Source organism: Martes martes (genome assembly GCF_963455335.1).
Source record: "Martes martes genome assembly, contig: scaffold_287, whole genome shotgun sequence".
Lineage (NCBI taxonomy): Eukaryota > Metazoa > Chordata > Mammalia > Carnivora > Mustelidae > Martes > Martes martes.
In genome coordinates this window covers 35161-58242 of record NW_027666338.1, presented here as the reverse complement: position 1 = coordinate 58242, position 23082 = coordinate 35161, and the positions used below count along the sequence as shown (strand labels likewise).

General features: G+C 49.1%; 2 long non-coding RNA genes across 4 annotated transcripts in view; one reads left to right on the top strand and one right to left on the bottom strand.

Annotated features, from left to right (window-relative positions):
• Positions 1-3103: 3103 nt before the first annotated feature.
• Positions 3104-9829, bottom strand: LOC308338073. 3 transcript variants are annotated; one of them, XR_013966371.1, is made up of 5 exons: positions 9739-9829; positions 8826-8969; positions 8292-8360; positions 7918-8084; positions 3104-3552 (listed from the first exon to the last, which is right to left on the bottom strand). It is a non-coding gene; the product is annotated as an uncharacterized lncRNA (long non-coding RNA). The 3 variants fall into 3 exon arrangements; XR_013966373.1 differs by lacking the exon at positions 9739-9829 and having other exon boundaries at positions 8906-9212; XR_013966372.1 differs by lacking the exons at positions 7918-8084; positions 9739-9829 and having other exon boundaries at positions 8906-9219.
• Positions 9830-19549: 9720 nt separating this feature from the next.
• The window catches only part of LOC308338072, a 29698-nt gene continuing 26165 nt past the window's right edge, over positions 19550-23082 (top strand). The window contains exons 1-2 of the long non-coding RNA XR_013966370.1: positions 19550-19630; positions 19864-20001. This is a non-coding gene — a long non-coding RNA (uncharacterized lncRNA). The remainder of the gene's footprint in view (positions 19631-19863; positions 20002-23082) is intronic.

Sequence of the window (23082 nt, the reverse complement as noted above, 5' to 3'; positions counted from 1 at the left end):
TCCCTCTCCTCCCCACTCGTGCTCTCTCTCGCAATCTATGTCTCTCTCTAAAATAAATAAAATAAAATAAAGTTAAAATAAAATAAAACTGGGCAAGGAAAGGATATAAAAATAAATATTTCCAGACATGGTATATGCTCCCTTCATAAAATTCATTTTCCAAGAAAATTATATAAAATATAGCTAATACTTGTAACACATTTAAGGGGATTTCTAAATAAATTTGAGGACTTAGTTAAGCACCAGATTTATGTTCTGCAAATTACACACCCCAACAAAGTTACTCTTGTAACTGGGAAAGTCTGTACCGATACTGGTTAAAACAGGCAGAGGCAGGATCACTAAAATGCTTCTGAGGGTTTGGTCTCGACAGAGAACCCAAACAAATCCTGCAGAAATATCGCATATAGCTAGTACCTGTCATCTCATCTTGTTATGCCCACCAATTTCTGGAGGGAAGGATAGAAATGAAAAGCATCGGGACTATAAAACCAAAAAGAGGGGCGCCTGGGTGGCTCAGTGGGTTAAAACCTCTGCCTTCGGCTCAGGTCATGATCTTAGGGTCCTGGGATCGAGTCCCGCATCAGGCTCTCTGCTCAGCAGGGAGCCTGCTTGCCTCCCTCTCTGCCTACTTGTGATCTCTGTCTGCCAAATAAATAAATAAATAAAAATCTTTAAAAAAAATAAATAAAAAATAAAACCAAAGAGAAGCTCACTTCTCCAAAGAGATCCAGTACAACCATTCCCTTTTTTCATGAACAATTGAGATACACAGGAAGCACGACAAATACCTTTTTATTTCATGTTTAATAGTGAGGCTAGTAAAACAAAATACTTAGCAGGCGTTCCTCAGCTAAATAATTAGCAAACCTTCTTTTTTTAAACATTTATTTATTTATTTGAGAGTGACAGAGAGTGAACAGAGGGAGAGTGAGAGGGAGAAGCAGACTCCCCATGACTGAGAGCCTGAGGTAGGGCTTGATCCCAGTACCTTGAGATCATGACCTGAGTGGAAGGCAGGCACTTAACCAACTAAGCCACCCAGGCACCCCATAAATAACTAGCAAACCTTCTGATAAGTAATAGGTACAAACTAAACACAGATGCTCCAAGTGGAGTATAGTAGTTACATGTTCATGCCAAAATTGAAAATTGCTGGGGCGCCTGGGTGGCTCAGTCATTAAGCGTCTGCCTTTGGCTCAGGTCATGATCCTGGGGTCCTGGGGTTGGGCTACCTGCTCGGCGGGAAGCCTGCTTCTCCCCTTCCCACTCCCCCTGCTTGTGTTCCCTCTCTCTCTCTCTCTCTGTCAAATAAATAAATAAATAAAATCTTTAAAAAATAAAAAAAAATTGTAAATTTTATTTTCAATGTGCAATTTAAACTAGGAAATGATTTTTTTAAATTCCAATCAACACCTGGTGCCATGTCCTGCACTCTATCACAAGGTCTGAGGCATGTCATGAAATGATTAAGTATAATGAGAATTTCCTCAGTTAAGTAGTTAGGGACTTATCACTAGGTTAAATTGTCATAAACACAAGGGACAATAAAATCTGAAGCAAACATCATTATATCTCTATTGAAAATGTTAAGATTCTTCCTTTTTTATTTTAAAGATTTTATTTATTCATTTGGCAGAGAGAGAAGGAACACAAGCACAGGGGAGCTGGAGAGGGAGAAGCAGGCTTCCTGCTGAGCAAGAAGCCCGACTTGGGGCTTGATCCCAGGACCCTGGGATTATGACCCCAGTTGAAGGCAGCCGCTGAAGGACTGAGCCACCCAGGCGCCCCAAGATTCTTCTTTTTATGCAGCAAAAGATTTACCTACTCAGATTAGTAGAAAAATGTCTACATTTCCAGGGCTTCACATCAGGGTGCTGTATCCCAGGATAAGCGGGTCTGAGGACAAAATTAGGAATGTGTGTGTGTGTGTGCAGTTTAGTCTTACAAGCCACTTGACTTTGAATGGGTGTGATGTTGAGAACAATCAATATGAAATTAACAGTTATGAAAGCACTTTGAGGGGCATCTGGGTGGCTCAGTTGGTTAAACGGCTGCCTTCGGCTCAGGTCATGATCCCAGGGTCCTGAGATAGAGTCCCGCATCAGGCTCCCTGCTCAGTGGAGAGCCTGCTTCTCCCTCTCCCTCTCCCTGCCACTCTGCCGCTCCGCCCCTACTTGGTCTCTGTGCTCAGTGGGGAGTCTGCTTGAGATTCTCTCTCCTCTCCCTCCATCATCCTCCTCCCCGCTCATGCTCTCTCTTAAATAAATAAATTTTTAAAAAAAATTTTTTAAAAGGACTTGGCAGATATAATTAAGGTTACAGACCTTAACAGAGGGAAATTATCCTGGGTTAGCTGGGTGGGGCCCATCTAATCACACAGCAGCTTTAAAAGCAGAGAACTTCACCTGCCTAGAGGCAACAGACGTGAGGGTACACAGAAAGCACGAGAAGGAAGTTTCTAGAAGCAAAAAACTGCCTCCAGCTGACAGACAACAAGGAAATGAGGTCCTCGGTCCCCAAACAACAAGGAATCGAATTTCACTAAAAACCTGAATAAGCTTAGTAGTGAATTCATCCCCAAAGCCTCCAGAAAGAAATACAGCCCTGCTTATACCTCGATTTCAGCCCTGCCGCATTGTAAACGGGATCCAGCGAAGCTACCTATTACCTAGACTGCTGACCTACAGAACCAGGAGATGAGAAACTTGGGTTAAGGGACAAAGTCTGTGGTCATTTGTTATGGCTGCAGTGGTCAATTCATACATGCTAAGTTGGGGAGGATTCTGAGTCTAGATCTGGGGACTGTGGGAAAGCGCTCATTGACTGATCAAAGATACGCGCCATGGAAACAACACAGAGGTGGCTTATAGGGTTCATCATTTGTCACTCATGATGGACATGCTGTGCTCAGGGGTTGAAATTACCTAGCTCTTCCTTCTGCCAGGAAAGCCCTGCACAGCGCCCCTCTCCCCCCACACCCCAGATACCTGTAAAGGCTTGTTCTCTCACTTTCTTCTGGCCTAAACTCAAAAATTTCATCTTTTACCCTTCTCCTGGAAACATTTTACACCATGTCCCTGCTCCATTTTTTTTTTTTTTTGGCTTTGGCTGTTATCACCTCGTCATACCTTATTTACTTGGCTTACCCCCTGCGTCCCCACCAGTAGAAGCAGGCTCTGTCCACTCGGAGGTTTCTGTGCCTTCTGTTTGACGATATATTCCCAGAACCTAGAACAGTGCCCAGAGCCTAAATAGCTGTTGAAATGAACATTAAAATGAAGAGACTTTTTTTTTCTGGTTTATCAAGGTCACACATCCCAGCATACAACGGTCACCTTATATGGAGGGACTGGAAGGGAGGTTGGTCGGCACAGAGTACAGAAGGCATAACCGTGGCGGACACGTGTTCCCGTGCTGGAGCTTGGCTCTTCTGTCACAGCTGGCAGCCTGGATGGAGGCAAGTCAGCACACTCCCATCCCGTTCAAGGAGGACTGGAGGAGGACGTGGTCACAATATGCAAATGATTCCTCTCGCACTAGTTCTTTCACCTGGAAGGAAGCAGAACACACATGACCAAGCTGGATGTCTTCCCATCCAGTTCTCCCCCTGATGCTATCACACAAGGAAATCCTTCAGCTTCTGGGCCAATTTCGGTGCTTAGATATGTAAAACTGGGTCACTTCAAGAGCCAACCAAGTGTGGCTGTCCTTTGCTTACATGCTATAAAAAAACAAATTAACCCATCTCGAGGATGTGGGCTGCAGACAGCAAGCTTGTTGAATCTAATCCAAGTAGTCTTGGATTTTGATCAGAATCAGAAGAAAGAGTACTTTAACGCAAGAGTGTACCCATGTCATAGCACTTTCTGGGTCAAGCTCAACAGCGAAGGCAGGTGTTTCTTGAACTGTACGCATGGATGCTGCAGGGCCCGTCTGAAGGTCTGCTTTGGAAGCCAGATCATGGATGACCAAGTTCACTGCCTCAATTGCCCCAAACCAGAGTGCCCTTCAGTGACCACCTGGAGTCACGTAACAGCTTACCTGTCTGGAAGCTCACTTCCCACTTCCAGTTCCCCACAGGAACCTGCTTCTCGAGAACTTCATTTTAGCGGCTCACCAGGACATTCCCAGGCCTGGAGCCAGGCCTTAATCTCTTCTCTGTCCAGCAAGAATGCTGCTTGTGTCTCACTTTAGGGTTCAGCAAGTCAGAACCCATCTCTGCTGACCCTGAAATCAGCAGTCCTCGGCAGGGCAAGTGCTACTTTGTAATGCTGGCCCTTTATTTACCTTGTAAACCTGCTAAAATTCCATCATCCTTGGGAATGTTCTAACCTTTCTTTTTTCGAGCTTGCTTTCGGCTCGGGTCATGATCTCAGAGTCCTGGGATGGAGCCCTGCATCTTTGGGCTCTCTGCTCAGTGGGAAATCTGCTTCTCCCTCTCCCTCTTACTCTGTGCGCTCTCTCTCTCTCTCTCAAATAAATAAAATCTTTAAAAATAGTAAATTAATTTTTAAAATAATAAAATGCATTTTAGGGAGGAGGAAGAACTGTGGATTGATAGTGAAGTGTTTCTGATTCTCTACAAGCCCATCCATCTAGATACTCTGCAATAATTATTAGAAATAGAAAGGTACAAATACTGCTATCATGTTTATACCCGTTACAAGCCCCCAAAAGAGTTTGACTGTCAGAGGGAAAGCTCACATTCCTCAAGTTTAAGCAATCAAAGCATGAAGCATTTGATCCTTGGGGCGCCTGGGTGACTCAGTCAATTTAGCCTTTGCCTTCCACTCAGGTCATGATCCCAGGGTCCTGGGGGGAGCCTCACATGGGGCTCCCTGCTCAGAGCCTCGTTCTCCCCTCCTGCCACTCTCCCTACTTATGCTCTCTCTTTTTCTCAAGTAAATAAATAAAATCTTAAAAAAAAATAAAGCATTTGATCCTTTCTTCCTTTGAAGCGTTCTGATCAGTTTAATTTGGAAAGGAAATATGGAGGATTTTCCACTAAAGATTTATTTTTATTTTTTTAAGATTTTCAAATTCATTTATCTGACACACACAGAGAGACAGTGAGAGACAGAACACAAGTGGGGACGGGGGGTGGAAGAGGGAGAACCAGGTCTCCTCCGACAGGGAGCCTGATGCGGGGCTCGATCCCAGGAACCCTGGGATCACGACCCAAGCCGAAGGCAGATGCCTAACGACTGAGCCACCAGGTGCCCCTCCACTGGAGATTTAAAATATTTTTCAGCAGAACAACTGTGATTAGAAAATTTTTTTAGGTAAATGTATAAAAAATATATCTCCCATAGGACAACTTCTTTAAAAATCTGATGATTTAAAATTAACAAGGAATAAAAAAGAAAAAAAGGGATAATGGTGGACTAGATTATATCCAACTAACCTGTTTGCCAAAATAAGTTATAAGCCAACTAACCCGTTTGCCAAAAACAATGATAAATTCTAGCAAAAATGAAAAACTGCAGGCCTTGATGAGTGACCTAAGAGAGGCAGAAGCTGAAGGGGATCAGGCCGTCGGAAGAAGGGAAACATTATCGGTCACATCCACATCTAGGTTTGTCGCCCTGCAGTAACCCCCAGGCTGTACGGCACGTGGTCACAGAAAGTGAGCAGAAGCTGCAGCATTCAGGGGTGCTAGATTGGCTGTAAATGTCGAGGATAAACTAGGAAAGGGAGATTCCACGGGAAGTCCTCAAATCTGCATATAAACTTCTCTCGGATTCTTGAAAGACTCTAAACTCTAAAATTGTACACGTGTGGGCTTCAAATCCAAAGAGCGCAGGGGCAAAGCGACAACCAGAAGATTAAAAGATAGGCGCCAAGAGTCCAACAGTGTCCACTGCCATGGAGACAGACACAGGAGTTTATTCAACCCAAGTTAGGGGCTCTGGGACAAGACATCACGGTTCCTAGGGAAACCACAGAAAGGCCGCATTTGGGGATGAAAGAGTGCATAAGTGGACCAAGAGATTCTCCCTAAAAAGAAAGGGAAAACTGAAACAGACATGTACTAAAAAAGGATAAAATCTGTCAGTAATGAAACTACTTGCTAGAACAACCCATAACATGGTTTAGAGGAAAATAATAGAAAACCCAGACTACCAAGCACAGAGTTTCTACAATGGTCAGGGAATGAATGAAGGAATGAATAACTAATGAAAGTAAAACAGTAATCACCAAATTCCCCTAAGTTGATCTGTTTATTTAATGCAAGTCCTATAAAAATCCCAGCAATGTTTGTTGCAGACATAGGCTAGCACATTCTAAAGTTTATATGGTGGGACACCCGGGTGGCTCAGTTGGTTAAGCGTCTGCCTTCGGCTCAGGTCATGATCTTGGGGTCCTGGAATCGAGTCCTGTGTGGGGCTCCTTGCTCAGCGGGGAGCCTACTTCTCCCTCTGCCTGCTGCTCCCCCTGCTTTACTCTCCCCCCTCTCTCTGACAAATAAATAAATAAAATCTTTAAAAGAAGAAAATTTATGTGGAAAATCAATTGACCTAGAAGAGCTAAAAGAATTTCTTAAGTAGGCTCCTTGCCTAATGTGGGGCTTGAACTCATGACCCTGAGATCAAGAGTCGCACCAGCCAGGCACCCCAGAGCTAAAAGAATTTGGGGGGAAAAGTGAAAATGGGTGGAATTATTCTATCAGATGTTAAGTTTTATTATATGCTGAATGAAATTTAGAAAATGTGGTATTGGCAGAAGTAAAGAAACATAGATCAATAGAACAGAACTGAGAGCCCAAACACAGACCCACACAAATATGCTCACATGTTTTTGTCAAAGCTGCAAAGCACATTAGTGGTTGCCAAGGGAGGGATGGGGAGTGACTGCTAAATGAATGAGGGGTTTCATTTGGAGGTGATGAATATGCTTTGAAAGTAGAGGGTGGAGGACATTATGAATGTATTAAATGTCACTGAATTGTATACATTAAAATGGATAATTTTATGATGCTTGAATTTTACCACAATTTAAAAAAATGATATAAGGGAAAAACAATCAGTATGGAAAGACTGTGATAAAGGGCACAAGTGGAGTAAGAATCGGGACAACACATCAGTTTGAGTGTCCTGAGACTCTTATAGGTACTGTGTTCCCCCAATCCAATCCCACTCCCATTAAATCTAGATTGTTTCAGTTTGGGTACATATTGATGAAGTTGGCAATAACAGAACAAATATTGAGATGAAAAGCCTTAGGGTATAAAGGAGCTAAATCTAAAAATTGATAATCAGTCCTTTTATACTTTTCATTTTTCCTAAAATTTGTTTCAAATTTTGAATTGTGGAAGGCTTGTAGGTATTTTTTTCCCTGTAGAAAATTAAGATCTAATATCCAGATTTCAAGAACAGGTAGAGCCTAAAACCATATGTTACTTTTGGCCTTAAGCTTTTTATACCGAAATTAATGCAGATGATGTAAGTGAGGCTTTTAAAGATTTTTTTTTTTTATTTGACAAAGAGAGAGAGATGGCAAGTAGGCAGAGAAGCAGGCAGAGAGAGAGAGGGAAGCAGGCTCCCCGCTGAGCAGACAGCCGGATGCCGGACTCAATCCCAGGACCCTGAGATCATGTCCTGAGCTGAAAGCAGAGGCTTAACCTACTGAGCCACCCAGGCGTCCCAAGATTTTTAATGACCAATAAAAACATGACCTTATCAAGTCACCATTCCATCTGAGGTTATCTGGTAGTTAAATCTCTTAGGATAGTGATGACGCAATCAAGGAAAGAGGACCCATGAATAGAGATATTACAATTAAAAACAGCCAATTTCTCTGCACAGAATCTATAATTACCCAATCTCTATATTGTGCACACGAAACTAATATAACATTGTATATCAACTATATTTTGAGAATAATTTTTTAAAAATAAAATTAAATTTAAAATACCCAGTTCAGGGGTGCCTGGGTGGCTCAGTGGGTTGGGGCCTCTGCCTTCGGCTCCGGTCGTGGTCACGGGGTCCTGGGATTGAGCGCCGAGTTGGGCTCTCTGCTCGGTGGGGAGCCTGCTTCCTCCTCTCTCTCTGCCTGCCTCTCTGCCTACTTGTGATCTCTGTCTGTCAAATAAATAAATAAAAGCTTAAAAAAATAAATAAAATACCCAGTTTAACTCTAGCATCTGACACTATTAAAATACAGGAAGAAAAAGAATACATTAATCTCCATCAACACACGAATAAGTGGTTTCAAAATAGCTATTTGGGCTATAGATCTAGACAAAGTGTAGTGAGCCTGAAAACCTCCAGTTTGAGAAGATGGCTAACCTTTGGCAGGAATGCAGGGATTATGCAGTAACCTTAGCAAGGCAGGCTGGAGAGCTGGTTCTTGAAGCTCTAAAAAAATGAAATGAATGTTATGGTTAAAAATTTTCAATTGATCCTCTAACTGAAACTGACCAAAAAGTAGAAAAAAAGTAATGCCTATCGTTTCTTATCAAATTCCCTATTTAATTACATGGCGACTGGCTTATATTCAGTTTCTCATTAATCCTCGATAGACTTTGGCTTATCAACCTCAAAAAGGAAATTGTTCTGATTTGATATATTAAAAAATATTAATTTACTGCTTAGCCTTGTCCCTTGGCACATGACAGATTATTAAGTCTCATTATACTCTCATGCGAGCCTTGTATTTGATGACATGAAAAGTGAATCCAAATTTTTTCAAGTTAGGGTATTATTTTATTGTGTATATTATATATATATGATACAGAGATTTGGCTATTGTAATTACTGATATGTACTACTAGTCAAGAGTAGTAAAAATATTTCATACTGTTAAAAAAATTTGCTATTTACAGCAAAGGTCCTGGAAAAAGCGACACGAAGATGATCTTCACCAACGAGAAGATGGTGCCAGACTGCTCCTGAGAACACACCTTCAGAGGAAGATGAAGGATGGGGTCCAGGGCCCTCAGCTGAAAGCTGCTGCCACACAGGTCTCTGCAGGGAGGAAGGAGGTGAGTCACAGCGGCAGCTACGCAGAGCCCGCAGCGTTGCCCGCCGGGGGGATGGGGGCTTCGAAGAAACGCTACGCTTTCCCCCTCCCGAGGCAACACCCCGGAACCACAGCTAGCACGGGAGGGGGGCCACGCGGGAGATCGCGGACACCTCGGCTCACAGAAGCCGCTGCGGCGCCACAACGCAAAACTGGGGGACCGGGGGAGACATTTTGGGTGCACCGGCAAAACTCGTCCCCAGGAGAGGGATCGTCCTGGCAACAAGGAGGGTGGTGTGTGCCAGTGTAAATAACCCGATCGGGCAACAGGTACACGCCCTCGGTTCCGCAGGAGCCCCTCTCCCTGCCCGAGTCCCAGGGGACAAAAAGCCTTGTCCTTGCATAGCCGCGGGCTTGCATCTCCTGCACCCAAGGACAGCGGGCCACCGGCAGCATCTCGCCGAAAGGGGCCGGGCGGCTGGGAGCTGGCGACCGAGCGATGCCTGCCTCGGCACCTGGAGAGTGGGGGGAAAGGGAGGACAGAGAGCCCCTCGCTGGCCTTGGAGGGGGCCCCTCTCGTGTTACTCTTGCGGACGCAGGACGCAGGACCCTCCCGCCCAATGCGATCGCCGCGTCTACTCCACCCAGAGGGGCGGCAGCGGACACCACTTGCGGACCTCCAGCAGCACGACCGGCTGCCGCTTCTCCGCGAGCCTCGTGAGTAGCCCCTTAGAAGAGTCCCTTCCAGATCCCGGGTGGGCCTCAGCTCCTCACCGCGACTGGGGCTCAGCACAGCCTGGAAGCACACTGTTCTTCTCTCCCTTAGAAGCTGACGCCACCCGGTCTTGCACAGCGGCGTGGTTCCGCGGGGGCGGGGGCGGGGCGGGGGCGGGGCGGTGTGGAGGGCGGGGGAAGACGGGGTGCTGGAGGACACGGTGGGTCCTTGTAAGCCGGCCGAGGGCACTTGGGGACACTTCAGATGGCCATGGCCTTCTGATGGTGGCTCGGGCACGCGGGTGCGTGAAAGCAGCCGACCCCATGCACTGACCGCACGGCGCACACAAAACAATTACACAGAGAATGAATTCATAACTTTATTGAAAACACAACAAGTGCCCCCAGATAGAGGGTCCGTGACTTTGCACGTCTCTCGAATACATTTAGCGGGCATTTAGTGAACTGCTCTTTCCGGTGAGCTCCACAGAACGGGAATCGGCTGCAAATGTTGCCCCGTGGGAAAAAACGGTCACGGAGGCCATTCCGTGGGAAAAGAGCTTACAGGAAAACCATGGACGGGGGATACCCGGGAGCGACCACGGGAGGGCAGCCGCAGGGCGGGTAAGGCGGAGGACGCCAGGGCGTTGGAGGCAAGAAGACAACAGGAAAGGGTGGCATGGGCGGCGGGGGGGGCCCCAGCAGCACTGGCTCGCGAAGAACCCACATGTATTCCGCCGGCTCCTGAATGAGGATGGTACGGCAGGGTCCACCCACGTTAACGACGACGGGGGGGACCATGGCCACGGGGGGCATGTTTCTGAACCTCAGTGCCCTCTGATGTCTCCTCCACTTGGCCCTCCTATTCTTAAACCAAACCTTCAATCAGAGAGAAAAAGGGATCGTTTTAGTACATTGAGCATTGAACGTCATCCATGAAAAAACACAGCAGGCTACTCTCTCTGCCTTCAAGCTTTGCAACCGCATGGGGGAAGCTATTTCCTCCTTGCTAAAACAGCTTAGGGAAGGTAGGGCCATGGGCCCCCCTGCAGCTCACCCCGACAGGGCACCCACCCCGTGCCAGGCTCTGGCTCAGCTCCCTGCTTTGACTGGCCTCCCACCTTGCATGTGACTTCTCCCCGTTCTCAGCAGCAGGCGCAGCTGAGGAACTGCTCTCCGTCCCTGCTGTGACTTTTACCCCTGGGATGCCTGTGTCCTCCCAGCCAACCGACAGCTGCGCAGTGGCCACTACTCCCTAGGCACTAGGCAGGTGTCACCCTGCTTCTGGGGGAAGCTCAGATCGTTCAAAGGCCCTGCTGAGGGGAACAACCCCCATATTGAAAAGCCCATCTTCAACACAGTGTGAGCAAATAACCCAGAGGAACGTGCTGGGTCTTGCAACAACAGCTTTCCTTTAAGGATGACAAAAGGGTCATTCCTCTTCTGAAACCTCTTCCCAGTGAGAAAGAGGGCATTGTGAGCGAGGCTTTGGGCCCGGAGGGCCCAAGAGTCTGTGGCTGGTCTTGCTGGGACAGAAGGAAGCTGGACACTATCTGAATATTATAGATGTTGGGGACAATGCCTGTTTACATGAACTAGGACCAGATTGATGAAATTCTTACACCCTTGCCCAGCCAGCAGCCTGGGGGCAGAGAGGCATGCCACCCTCACTGTGCCCCATTCGGCCTCATCCAGCCTGCCCCACCCTCCAGGCTTTCCTGGGCTCAGCAGCCTGTCAGTTCCCTCTGCTCTGGCTGAGGTTCCAGCACCCTGGACAAGACCCCTGCTCTCTTGCTCTAGCTCTCTCTCAATAAATAAATAAATAAATAAAATCTTCAAAAATAAAAAGGCAAATTCAAAGTGCTGTAGAGTTCGGAAACAGAGGAGAACGTTATGTGTTTTTCCTCACTTGTGTCTTGTGACGCCTCTTCCCTTCAGACCCGACTGAGAGAGCAGGGTGCCAGCCCAAGCAGGGGAACATCAGCTCACCCAAACTTAAGGGTGCCTGTTCCTCTGAGCTTGCTTTGCCTGCTCTACAAAGCAGAGAGGCCTGGGCCTCCCCAGGTCTGGGCACAGCTGACTGGGAGCCCAGCCCCTGGTCCCGGGGGCCTGCTTTGTAGGCTGTCTGTGTGGCCTCCCTACCTCTGGTCCGCAGCCCCTCTCCATCACAGATTACACTCTGTGCGGGTACCGAAGCAAATACACCCACCCTGACTTTTCTATTCCATTTTTCCCTTCTTACTTCTCTTTTTTCCCCCCAAATTATCCTTTGATTCCACTCAGGCGAGAGATGGCCTCAATCGCCCCCTGATCCATGGACCCACAAATTAGCCATCACCCACTGAGCCAATGAAAAAGTCTTTCCAATCAGCACATGCCAGAATCCAGCCTAACTAAGAGCCAGTCTCCACTAGTGACAAATGCCACACAATCTCTTCGTAAAAGGACCACAAAAGGAAGACCAAGATCTCAGGTGTCAGACATTCCTCTCCGGAATGTCCACTAACCTGCTTGGTGGTTTCAGAAATTAGAATGTGAGTCCTATCCCGAAGGCATCATCCTCGCCTGCCGCTTCCCCCTGTGCTCCCATCCCACGACAGCCACCTGGCTGGACCGGCCTCCACCTTTGCTAGCTTGGTGGGACCTCGCTGGGAAGTGTTGTTTCCGTCTATTTTCTCTAGGAGACCGATTTCGAAGGTGGCACCTCCCCCCTCCCATCTCCACCATAATACACCATCTACTATTTAAGAAGGTTTTCAGGCTGACAGATCTTTCCTCTCTCAGGCTGAAGGAGTTCCAGAAAATGAAGACGTAGGCCTGCCACTCTCCACACCTGTTTGCCAAATACTTAAAAGCAACAGCTCTAAAAATAAATTAATGAAATTTAAGATTTTTTAAGTAAAACAAAAATATTTTCTTCAATTGAAAGTGAAATTGCCTTCGTCTGAATCCTAGAGCAAGAAATCGTATTATATTAGGGCGCCTGAGTGGTTCACTGGGTTCAGCGTCTGCCCTCAGCTTGGGTCAAGATCCTAGAGTCCCAGGATCCAGCCCCATGAGGGGCAGCTCCCTGCTCAGCAGGAAGCCTGCTTCTCCCTCTGCCCCTCCAGGCTGGTGGGCTTGGGTTAGCTCTGTGGTGTCCTCACTCACTCTCTCAAATAAATAAAACCTTTAAACAACAACAAAAAAGTAATCATATGTATTAAAAAAAAACAGCAAGAGATCTAGACACTTGCACTAAAAACAGTTAAGAGTAAAAACAAATGTTTGAACTTTTAAAATTAAAAAAAATTTTATACTGACAGAATAAAATGGTTTTTGTCTGAATCCTAGAGAAATAAAATCATAATATTAAGAGGGAAAAGCATAGCAGGAGCCCCAGGCGGTTGTACTTGACGCCCTACCCTCCGCATAAGTCTCAGCTTCACTGGACAGAAGGTAGTTGCTTATCTGCTGTGTCATATGTGTGAAATCTTCCCTCAAGTCTACGCCAAAATATTTGTAAATTCGCTCCTTATGCAACGAGCTTATGCTCGTTTTCAGAAAGTTAGTGTAATTCAGCTCCTTAGTGCATTAATTTGAATGATTTCCACTTCAGACTGCCTCCCGACGTGACCCGATGATGAAGAGGGGCCCACATGATAACCCTCTCAGGAGTGGAGCTATACGTGAGTAGGTGAGCTTGTGGCTATCCTTTTCTTTCTATGTGTATAAAATGTCTATGTTTCTGGAGCTATTATTATAAAAGAACATTACATATTATATATATAAACATATATATATTACAAACTAAAGCCCATTATAAAATGGGGTACAGATAATATATGTATATATATACATATATATTATATATATATAATACATATAATATATGTATTATATATATAATATATACAAGTCACATGAGTACTTATACGGGAATATATACGAAGTACATAAATATACCCTTATACTATAATACTTAAATAATACATGAGGATGCTGTTGTAGAAAAACATTACTACTATATAATGATATTGCTGTATCAACATATGATCATACCAATCAAGAACTAGTATCACTTAATAATAAATATTAATCTGTAATTGATACAATAAAGAACACTCTACTGGCTCTAGTATATGGCAATTATATACTACATAAGACTATAATAATCATATCATGGATAATACTTATATTAATTATCTGTGAATTATATAAATATATTTTATATTAGCTCTAACAATTAGGTCACACTGATATACATATATAGTATTCATCTGTTACTGAAAATACTTAAAAAAAGAATATACTTCTGATATACTGCAGATTCCTTGTATATACATTCAACATATCAAATGTATGTTCTGTCCTAGGTAAAGATATACGCATCTATTCTATGAATGAATGTACTTCATTTAGTATATAATTGATATGCATACTTACTCCATTCCATGTATTTCTATCTTACATATTGGTATTAGATATAAATACGTAGGTAGGTCCGTATATAGATAACTATTACCTATAAAAATAGTGCGTATACTATATATATGCTCTGTAATTCTGGTTACATTACTATTTACACTATATTTAAAAATCCATCTAAATATGAGTATTCTATGTCTAATTCAGTGACATCTTAAAGTATATATACGTACAGTTTATACAAACATATATGTGTATTGTATACAAGGGATACTATACTATACTAATTTTTCCATTCCTTTAGGAAATCGCGTTCCCCTGGAAATGGGCAATTTCCCTAGCCTGGGCTTTCTTTCTCCCATTCTCCCCCCCACCGAGACCCAGAAGTTTAACACTTATTTCCCAAAACCAGCAAAGGCAACCAGACCCGGGAAGGTGAGAAGGTCTAGGACAGAGGTGTCCAAGTCCTGAAGCCGGTTGTAGAACCGCTCCCAGCCCAATGGTTTTTTTCTGGTTTACTGACCTGCACTCTGGCTTCAGGCACATCCATGAATCTTGCAAGCTCCTGGCTGAGGGGAGAAAATCCCAAGTACTCAGGATTGGGAGTTGGGGGTGAGTTAAAATAGAGGATTTTTCCTTCCTCTTCCTAAAATTGTTCCTCAGGGAGGCGTCCGTGACATCTGAGGGACCAATCTCTACATTAGGAAAAGTCACACCATTTCGGGATTTACAGTGAGATTCAGGTGACCAAGAATGGAAGGAAAGCCAGGTCTCCCGATTGAAGGAGGCAAAGTCCCCGAGAGCACAGGACATTCTAATTCAGTTTCTTCTCGTGCTACCAATTTCAAAATGAAGAAAAATCTCTGAGGATCTCTCTCTACAGACTTTCGATCTTTGCTCTTACCCATTTTATGGATTAACTTAGAGCCCTCCCATAAGGTGCTGTCCATCCACATGTCTCTCTCTCTCTCTCTCTCTCTCTGACTTTCCCCCCCATCTCTCTCTCTCTCTCTCTCTCTGTGATGATCAAGTTCGAGTACATTCCCACTGGGTGCTAAGGGAGGGCACCGATTGCTGTTCATTCCTTGGTGGTGTTATTTTCAAGTTTTGGTCTCACTGACTTCCCCCCTCCTCCCCCCGCCCCACCCCCCCGCCCACACCGGCAGACGCCGCACCCCCACCACTCTTCTGGAACCTCTAGGCTGAGCTTTCCTTCTGCAGGGCAGCTTTCCCCCAAGCAAGATTTTTTTTTTTTTTTTTTGACAGACAGAGATCACAAGTAGGCAGAGAAGCAGGCAGAGAGAGAGGAAGAAGCAAGCTCCCCGCTGAGCAGAGAGCCCAATGCGGGGCTCAATCGCAGGACCCTGGGATCGTGACCAGAGCCAAAGGCAGAGGCTTTAACCCACTGAGCCACGCAGGCGCCCCACCTCAAGCAAAATTTAATTGTACTTTTTTTCTTCAGATGTTCAGATTTTCATTTTAAATAATCTCTACGACCGGCGTGGGGCTCGAATTTAAGACCCCAAAGTCAAGAGTCCCAGGCTCGACCGAGCCAGCCAGTCGCGCCTTTTCTTTCTTTCTTTCTCTTTTTCTTTCTTCCTTCCTTTCTTTTTTAAACTTTTAAGGTTTTTCAAGACCTCTAGCAAAACCTAAGGGAAGGCAGAATATTCAGGAATCCAGATAGTTTCCGACTGTAGTCTTTGTAAAAATGAGGGGCGCCTGGGTGGCTCAGTGGATTAAAGCCTCTGCCTTTCGCTCAGGTCATGATCCCAGTGTTCTGGGATGGAGCCCCGCGTCGCGTCGGGCTCTCTGCTCAGCAGGGAGCCTGCTTCCTCCCTTCTCTCTCTGCCTGCCTCTCTGACTACTTGTGATCTGTCTGTCAAATAAATAAATAAAATCTTAAAAAAAAAAAAAAGTGACGACGAGTAGGTTTCTGACGACGTTAAACAGAGGTAGGCTCCTAAGCCATTCGCTCCCGCGTCCCAGACCTGCGGCCCTGGTCCCCGCCAGCCGGCTTCCAGCAGGACCTTCCTCTACTAAGGGCGGCAGACACTTTGCGGGCCAGACGCGTTCAAATGGGCGTGAACGTCCGCCTTCAGTCCCCACCCGCGCCCGCGTGCCCGGCAGCCTGGAGGCCGCTGGCCTTTCCATCCGCGCCGAGGACCCACACGCTGAGAGCCCGGCCGCGCCCCACCGGGCCGCCCCGACCCCCCCCCCCCCCAGCCGCCCGCGCCCCGCCCCGGGCCCGCGCCTCCCGGGGCCCGCGCCTCCCGGGGCCCGCGCCCAGCGCCGCAGTCCGCTTACCGCATCAGCGCATTGGGATACTGGGTGCGCTGGAACAAGCTCTCCAGCTCGCGCAGCTGCAGCCGGCTGAACGGGACGCGCTGGGCCCCCGGTGCCCGGCCTGGGGCGGCGGCCTGGGGCGGCGGGCCCTCCGGCAGCGGCGGCCCCTCGGCCCCCTGTGGCCCCTCCGGCTCGGGTTGGCCCTCCTGCCCCTCCTGCCCCTCCTGCTTCTCCTGCTCCGGCTGCCCTGGCGCGGGCGGTGGAAATTCTGCGGCCTCGCGGCCGGCCGCCTGCTTGTCGACGCCGTCGCCATCGCTGTCGCCGACGCCATCGCTGTCGCCGACGCCATCGCTGTCGCTGACGCCATCGCTGTCCGCCTCCTCCTGGACTTCAGCGGCTCTAGGGCCCTGCTCAGGTGCGAACTGGGCCCCCGCTTCTGCCGCCGCTCCCTCTCGGGCGTCTCCGGGAGCCTCGGGGTCTCCGGGCTCAACGGTTAGCGACATCGCCTCAGGCTGGGTTTCTGCAAAGGACGAGATCCACACAAAAAGATCAGGGCGTCGGAGCCCGGGGCTGTGGGAAGGGGGGGGGTGAGGGACAGCCTCTGCGGGGTGACCGGACCGCTCCCCTCGCCCGGGGACCTTGGTCCCTGGGGCTTGACGCCGGCCCCTGTCCCAGCGGGCCCGGACCTTGCGGCTCTTCCCGCTCCTCGTCGACGCCCAGGCTGAGGAAGCCGGTGCCATGGTCTTGGTCTGGGCCCGGAGGCTCCATATCCCTGGTGCCGTCTGGCCCAGATTCCCCATCAGACCCTGTGGGATCCATGGGTGACGCAGAGAGCGGTGGCCTGCCAACGGGCTTCCGCCAAGCGGTCCTGGCGTTGTCAGGTACCGGAGAGTGTGAGTAGCCGTCCTCCCTATATATACTGCCCCTCCCCGCCCCCCGCTGCGGGGGGCGGTTGGGCTCGAGGTGCGCATGCGGCTCGGGCTCGGGCCTCAAGCCTGCGTGTGCACTTGCGAGGGTGCTCCGCGGGGGGAGCACTTGGCCGAGGGCATCCGAGCCGTCGGGGCCTAGCTAGAGAGGCTGCGTCTTCCAGTCGGCGCTGGGCTCACACGCCCCGGACTGGTGGCCTGTGCCCCCCCCCCCCAGGGGAAGGTTCCGCGCTGGATCGTGCCAGCCCGTGTGGGCAGGGGAAGACGTAGAGCCCACCCTAGCTCTGGAGACCCCGCCGAGGGCTCGGGAGAAGGTCCCTGGCCAGTCCTGCGAATCCAGCAGCGGCCACAAGGCAGGGAATAGTCATCCGAGGAATGTGATGGGCTCTGAGGTGGCGCCCTCTGAGGCTTTTCGGGGAGGCGGCCCAAGTCAGAGCCCGCCACACCCCCGGGTCCCCGGGAACGGGAGCTGGTGCTGGGGTCTTCTGAGCGCGCCTGGTGCCCAGATGCACTATGCAGATGAAATCACTCTTGCCCCTTCACAGGGGCCTGGGCCTCCGGGATTTTAGTCCCGAAGCCACACCTCAGGACGGGGCTGCGAACCTGCACGGGGCTTAGCGCGTTCCAAGTTGGCTCAAACTGGACAGCCCTCCCACGGGTTGGGGTTTTGTTCAGTTTTCCTTGTTCAAACTTTGCTCTTCTCATCGCCACCATGGATGCCGAAACCCCTTCGGGCACAGCGCCTATACCTCCGCCTCGAGACTCTCTCTACAAGCATGCGTGTCCCTTATGGTGGGACCCTTTGGATCTGGGTCATTACCCACTTTCTGGCCTTTGTTCCCCCCCCCCCCACACACACACACACAGACACCCTCCTCCCCTGGGTTTTCCAAGAAATATCTTCCTGAGCCCTTGCTGAGGAATAGGTGAATTTTATTTCTTGTTTGTCGTTTTTCTTTTCCGTTCTTGTTTTTGTTTCTTCTAGCGAGGATACATCCTTATTGGTTGGAGAGTTGAGTTGAGCAAGTTTTTGGTTTCTCCAGGTGAGTCCGATAAAGCGACAGGGCCCAGAGGTTTGGGGTATGGAAGGAATCGATGATAGTGAGTATACAGTTTGTCCCAATTCAGTAAATGCCAGGTGTCCTGCATTCTTTCAGAAGTGAATTTTACATCCAAAGAAGAAAACCCTAAGCAAATACAGAGCTCAGCCTGATGGTAGGCATGATTTTTTTTTTTTTTTTCAAATGAAAGAGAGCAGGCCCGATTGAGGGCTCTGTGGTTTTCCCTTCCGGAACTGTTTTATAGATACTCCAACACCTGTTAGTATCCTAAGTATTGGAAATAGCTCCTAGGCCCGGGTCCTGTGCTGGACAATGTCCCTGACAGACCCCGCGACCACCGCACAGCCGAGCTCACCACTCTAGTTGAAATCCGAAGCTACAGCATTCCCACGGGCTCCCGAGGGCATCGTGGGCCCAAGGTACCTCAGCCACCGCGCCTGAGGGGGAGAAGTGCCCCTGCCTCGTGGTCCTGGAGGATGGCTCGGACACCCACCGCAGGTTTGGGGACCAGTCCCTTTTCACAGAGGTGGTAAGGGATGGAGACTGCACTACCCCTTCCTGACTCGAACCAAATGTCTCCTCCTGGGCTTTGGTCTTGTTGAGTGCCGCCGGCCCCCGCCCGGCACCCCCTGGCCAGGTACCCCGGGCACAATTTTGACCCGAGGCTACTTATTGCGTGAGAGACCTCAAGGGCTTCCGTCCTATGCCTGTTGGCCTCCCTGCGGTCTGCGCGTGCCCTTTCCTGTCTCCGTCTCCACGGAGCGGTCCTGTCTGCTGCCCTTCAGTCTCGCGCGGGACCCTCGGCCTCTCTCGCCCTAACTGGGCATCAGGTGTGCTAGCATTTACTTACACCGTTTCCTTCAATCACTTCACCCTTGGCACACCTTAGAAAGCAAATGAAACCTCGTCCTTAGCAAAAAGAGCCGGGAGTCACGGTTCCTTGGGCCCCGCTCATCGGAGGGGGCCTCTGGAGCCAAAAGGATGCCGGCGGCCTCCGGCTGGCTCATCCCTTGCGAGCTGGCGGAGCTGGCGATCTGCTTGGTCTCACTCTGCCCTGGTTTCCTCATCTGTAAGAGGAGAGCAACGACCTCGGCAGCGTGCTGTGTGACTGAGATGACACTCAGGAACTTTGGCCGATGGCCCTGCCCTGCGCTCCCCCATCTGGACTGCAGCCCGTCTTGTGTTTCTTTACTCACAGGCGCCGTGAGAGCAGTGAGCCGCTGGTTCATCGCCGGCGGTCGGCAACGAGGACAGAACGTGATCTTGTGACCTAAGGTCTCTAGCCTTACCTGTCCCGTGGGGCTCTGTTTCGGTTTTTTTGTTTTCTTGTTTTCTTGTTCTTATTTTTCTTAAGGAATCTCTCTACCCAGTTTGGGGCTGGGACCCCTGACTCCAAGATCAAGAGCCACGGGCTCCCCGACCTGAGCCAGCCAGGCTTCCCCCACCGTGTCCCTTGGTACCTACACGGGCTTCAGGCAGTAAACCTGTGTTGGCCGCTGTGTTTCCAGGGCCCTCTGCCAGGCAGTGCGGGGAAGGTGTCCGGTCCAGACCCAGCCGTCCTGGCGCCCTGGTTCTCCCAGCCCACGGGAGAGACAGAAGCTGGAAGTGATGGAGTCCCAGCACCACTAACGGGCTCTGTGACCCAGGTAAATCAGCTGACCTGTCTGGGCCTCCCAGGCCCCCTCTGCGAGATGGGGATCACGATGGCCCCCGCTCTCCCGAGGGGAGCAGTGACTCTTACTCGAGGTGATGCAAGTAAGGCCCAGGGGGAGGGCTCAGTCCGCTGGAGCCCACGCTGGAGTGAAGGGGTGAGGACTGACTGGGGTCAGGCTGGACGTGGCCCCTCCCTGCGGTCAAAGGAGCCGGACAGGGAGTCTCAGCCCTGCTCCCGAGCGGAGCGATCGGACCTGTGCTTGCTCGTGCTGGTGACCTCCCGGGAGTGCTCCCTGTGCACTGCAGCCTGGCTCGTGGGCCTTACCGCTGTCCCTTGAGGAGGGCTGGGCGCTGGGTGCCAGGGCTGGTAGAAGCATCGCGGGTTTTTCCTTTTCGCCTTAAGCAAGGCAATGCAGGCTGAGAGAGGTTCGGTGACTTTGGCAAGGTGACACAGCTTGGTGGAGGGGGGCCCAGGAGCCAAACCTCTGCAGCGACTGGTCCTAGCAGCCCCTGGTCCAAGCCGATTTGGCTTCTGGGGAGTCGTGGGGCTTCCCTTCCACCTCAGAGGGCGTCAGAGTCCGGTCCGTCGCAAGCAGGCTGTGCCTTGAGCTTCGGGACAAGGGGGTAGTGTGAGCAGCCCCAGCAGGGAGGAGAGAAGAGGTCTGAACTTGTCTCGGGGCACCCGGACACGGCCGGCGGGCTCTGGAGTGTGAGCTGGAGAGGAAGCTAGGGAGAAGTCTGCAGGGAACCCTGTATTGAGGGGCCAAAACGTTGCAACGTCAGGTGGGGGCTGAGTTCAAGGAGGGCGTTGGAATGTGTACCTTTGGGATGATGGAAGCTGACAGTGGTTGGGCACGGGGGCGCCCTCGTGAAAGCGCGGCTGTAGGATGAGTTTCCGGGGCGGGGGGAGCCTCTGCTGGCCCCCGGCTCCGTTCATTGCAGTTAGTGGGGGTGGGGATCAAGGTCCGGAGCCGGAGTCCTTACTTGGAGGCCACCGGTGTCCACCAGGTACGTCGGGAGTCCCCTGGAATTGGAGTGGAAAATTCCGTGTGTGATGGCATTGCAGTGATGTGTACCTTTCATCAGCTAGAGGGGGTCAGTGCCCCTAACCACCCCCTCCCACCTTAGGAAACATCAGAGGAAAGACCAGGGTCTTGAGTAGAGTAAGCGGCTGTGGACTTGGGGCACACGCATCGGGTTTCAGGGCACAGCCTCGTTCGTCTTCTTTCCTGCTCTCTGCTCACTGCATCGCAGGGGCAAGGCTGACTGTCTCTGTGCCTCCGTTTCCCCAGTGGGAAATAGGGCAACGATCCCTGTCACTACCACTGCCACTAGAATAATGACAATCCTCCCACGGACTTCTTATGAAGTCAGAATGAAGTATGGAAAGATGGCTGCCTTTTCTCTCTCCTTCCTTCTCTCCTTTCACTCTTCTTTCCTCTCTCCCTCCCTCCTTTCTTCATTCTCTCCCTACCTCTTCTCTTCTCTTTCCTCCCTCATCTTCTCCTCTCTTCTCCCTCCTTCCCTCCTTCCCTCTCTCCTTTCTTTCCTTTTATTCTCCTCTCCGCTATCCATTCTTCTCTTCTAGCTGTGGTATTTTTTTTAAGATTTTTTTTAAATTATTTGACAGAGAGAGCTGGAGCAGGCGGTCAAGCAGTGGGGAGCCGGATCGGGAAACGAAGGCTCCCTGCCGAGCAGAGAGCCTGATGACAATGTGGTGCTTGATCCCAGGGCCCTGGAATCATGACTTGAACTGACGGCAGATGCTTAACTGACTGAGCCACCCAGGCGCCTCATGGTTGTGAAAATTTAAAGGAAACTCAAAGCTGGGGCACCTGGTTGGCTCAGTCAGCAGAGCCTGTGACTCTTGATCTCGGTGTTGTGAGTTTGAGCCCCCTGTTGGGTGTAGAGGTTACTTAAAAAGATGTTTTTTAAATCTTTTTAAAAAATGAAAGTAACTCAAGACATTATGTCTTTTCATTTCTACATCTTTATGTGTGTGGCATTTCCACAAAAGATAGCCATTTCGCCGACATAATCACCGCGTCATCCAAGCACATAATAGCAACCATAATCTGTCAAAATCAGGCCCAGGCAGCTACATCTTGACTTCCCTCATTGCCTCAACAATAACTTTTTATAGTTGTTAATTTTAGAACTTAAGGGGCACCCGGTGGCCCAGTTGGTGTAGCGTCTGCCTTCAGCTCAGGTCATGATCTTGGGGTCCTGGGACTGATCCCTCTCTGGCTACACGCTCAGTGGGGAGTCTGTCTCTCCCACTCCCTTCTGCCCCTGCCCCTGCTTGTGTGCACGTGCTCTCTCTCAAATGAATAAATGAAATCTTAGCAATAAATAATAAATAACGTGTGAGAGTTCTGCATTTTCATAATACTGTGTGTTCATACACCGCTTATCATTCATGTAGGGAAAGGGACATTGTGTTTTCTTTGAAACATAACAGCTTAACCCACCTCTTTGTTTTAATCCACCTTTTTAAAAACAACTTTTCCTTTTCTTTCCTCGTTGTATTGTATGCATCTTATATATGTTGCCTTAAATCATAAGGTAGAGAATAAGTGGATGAATGAATGAATAACAGAAAAGGTAGTTAAAGCACAGAAAAGAGAATCCTTTTAAATGGTTCAGGTATAAGAAGAAATGAGAAATACCTGGCTTGTACCTAGTGATTTAGTCTGTTTAATTTGAATCCAGAAATATTGCATAAAGATACATTAATGTGAATCCTTAATTCATTAGAATGTCCACGGTATGGGGTTAATTTGGCTAATGAAATCTTATGATGGGGACACCTGGGTGGCTCAGTCATTTAAGCATCTACCTTCGGCTCAGGTCATGATCTCAGGTCCTGAGATCGAGCCCCACATCGGGCTCCCTGCTCAGCAGCGAACCTGCTTCTTCCCCTCCCTCTGCCTGCTGCTCTGCCTGCTTGTGCTCTCTCTATCTCTCTCAAGTAAATAAATTTTTTAAAAATGTAATGAACTGAGAATGAACACACAACTTATGTTTTTTTTTCTTTCCATCCTTTCCATTGACGAGAAACGTGAAAACATGCA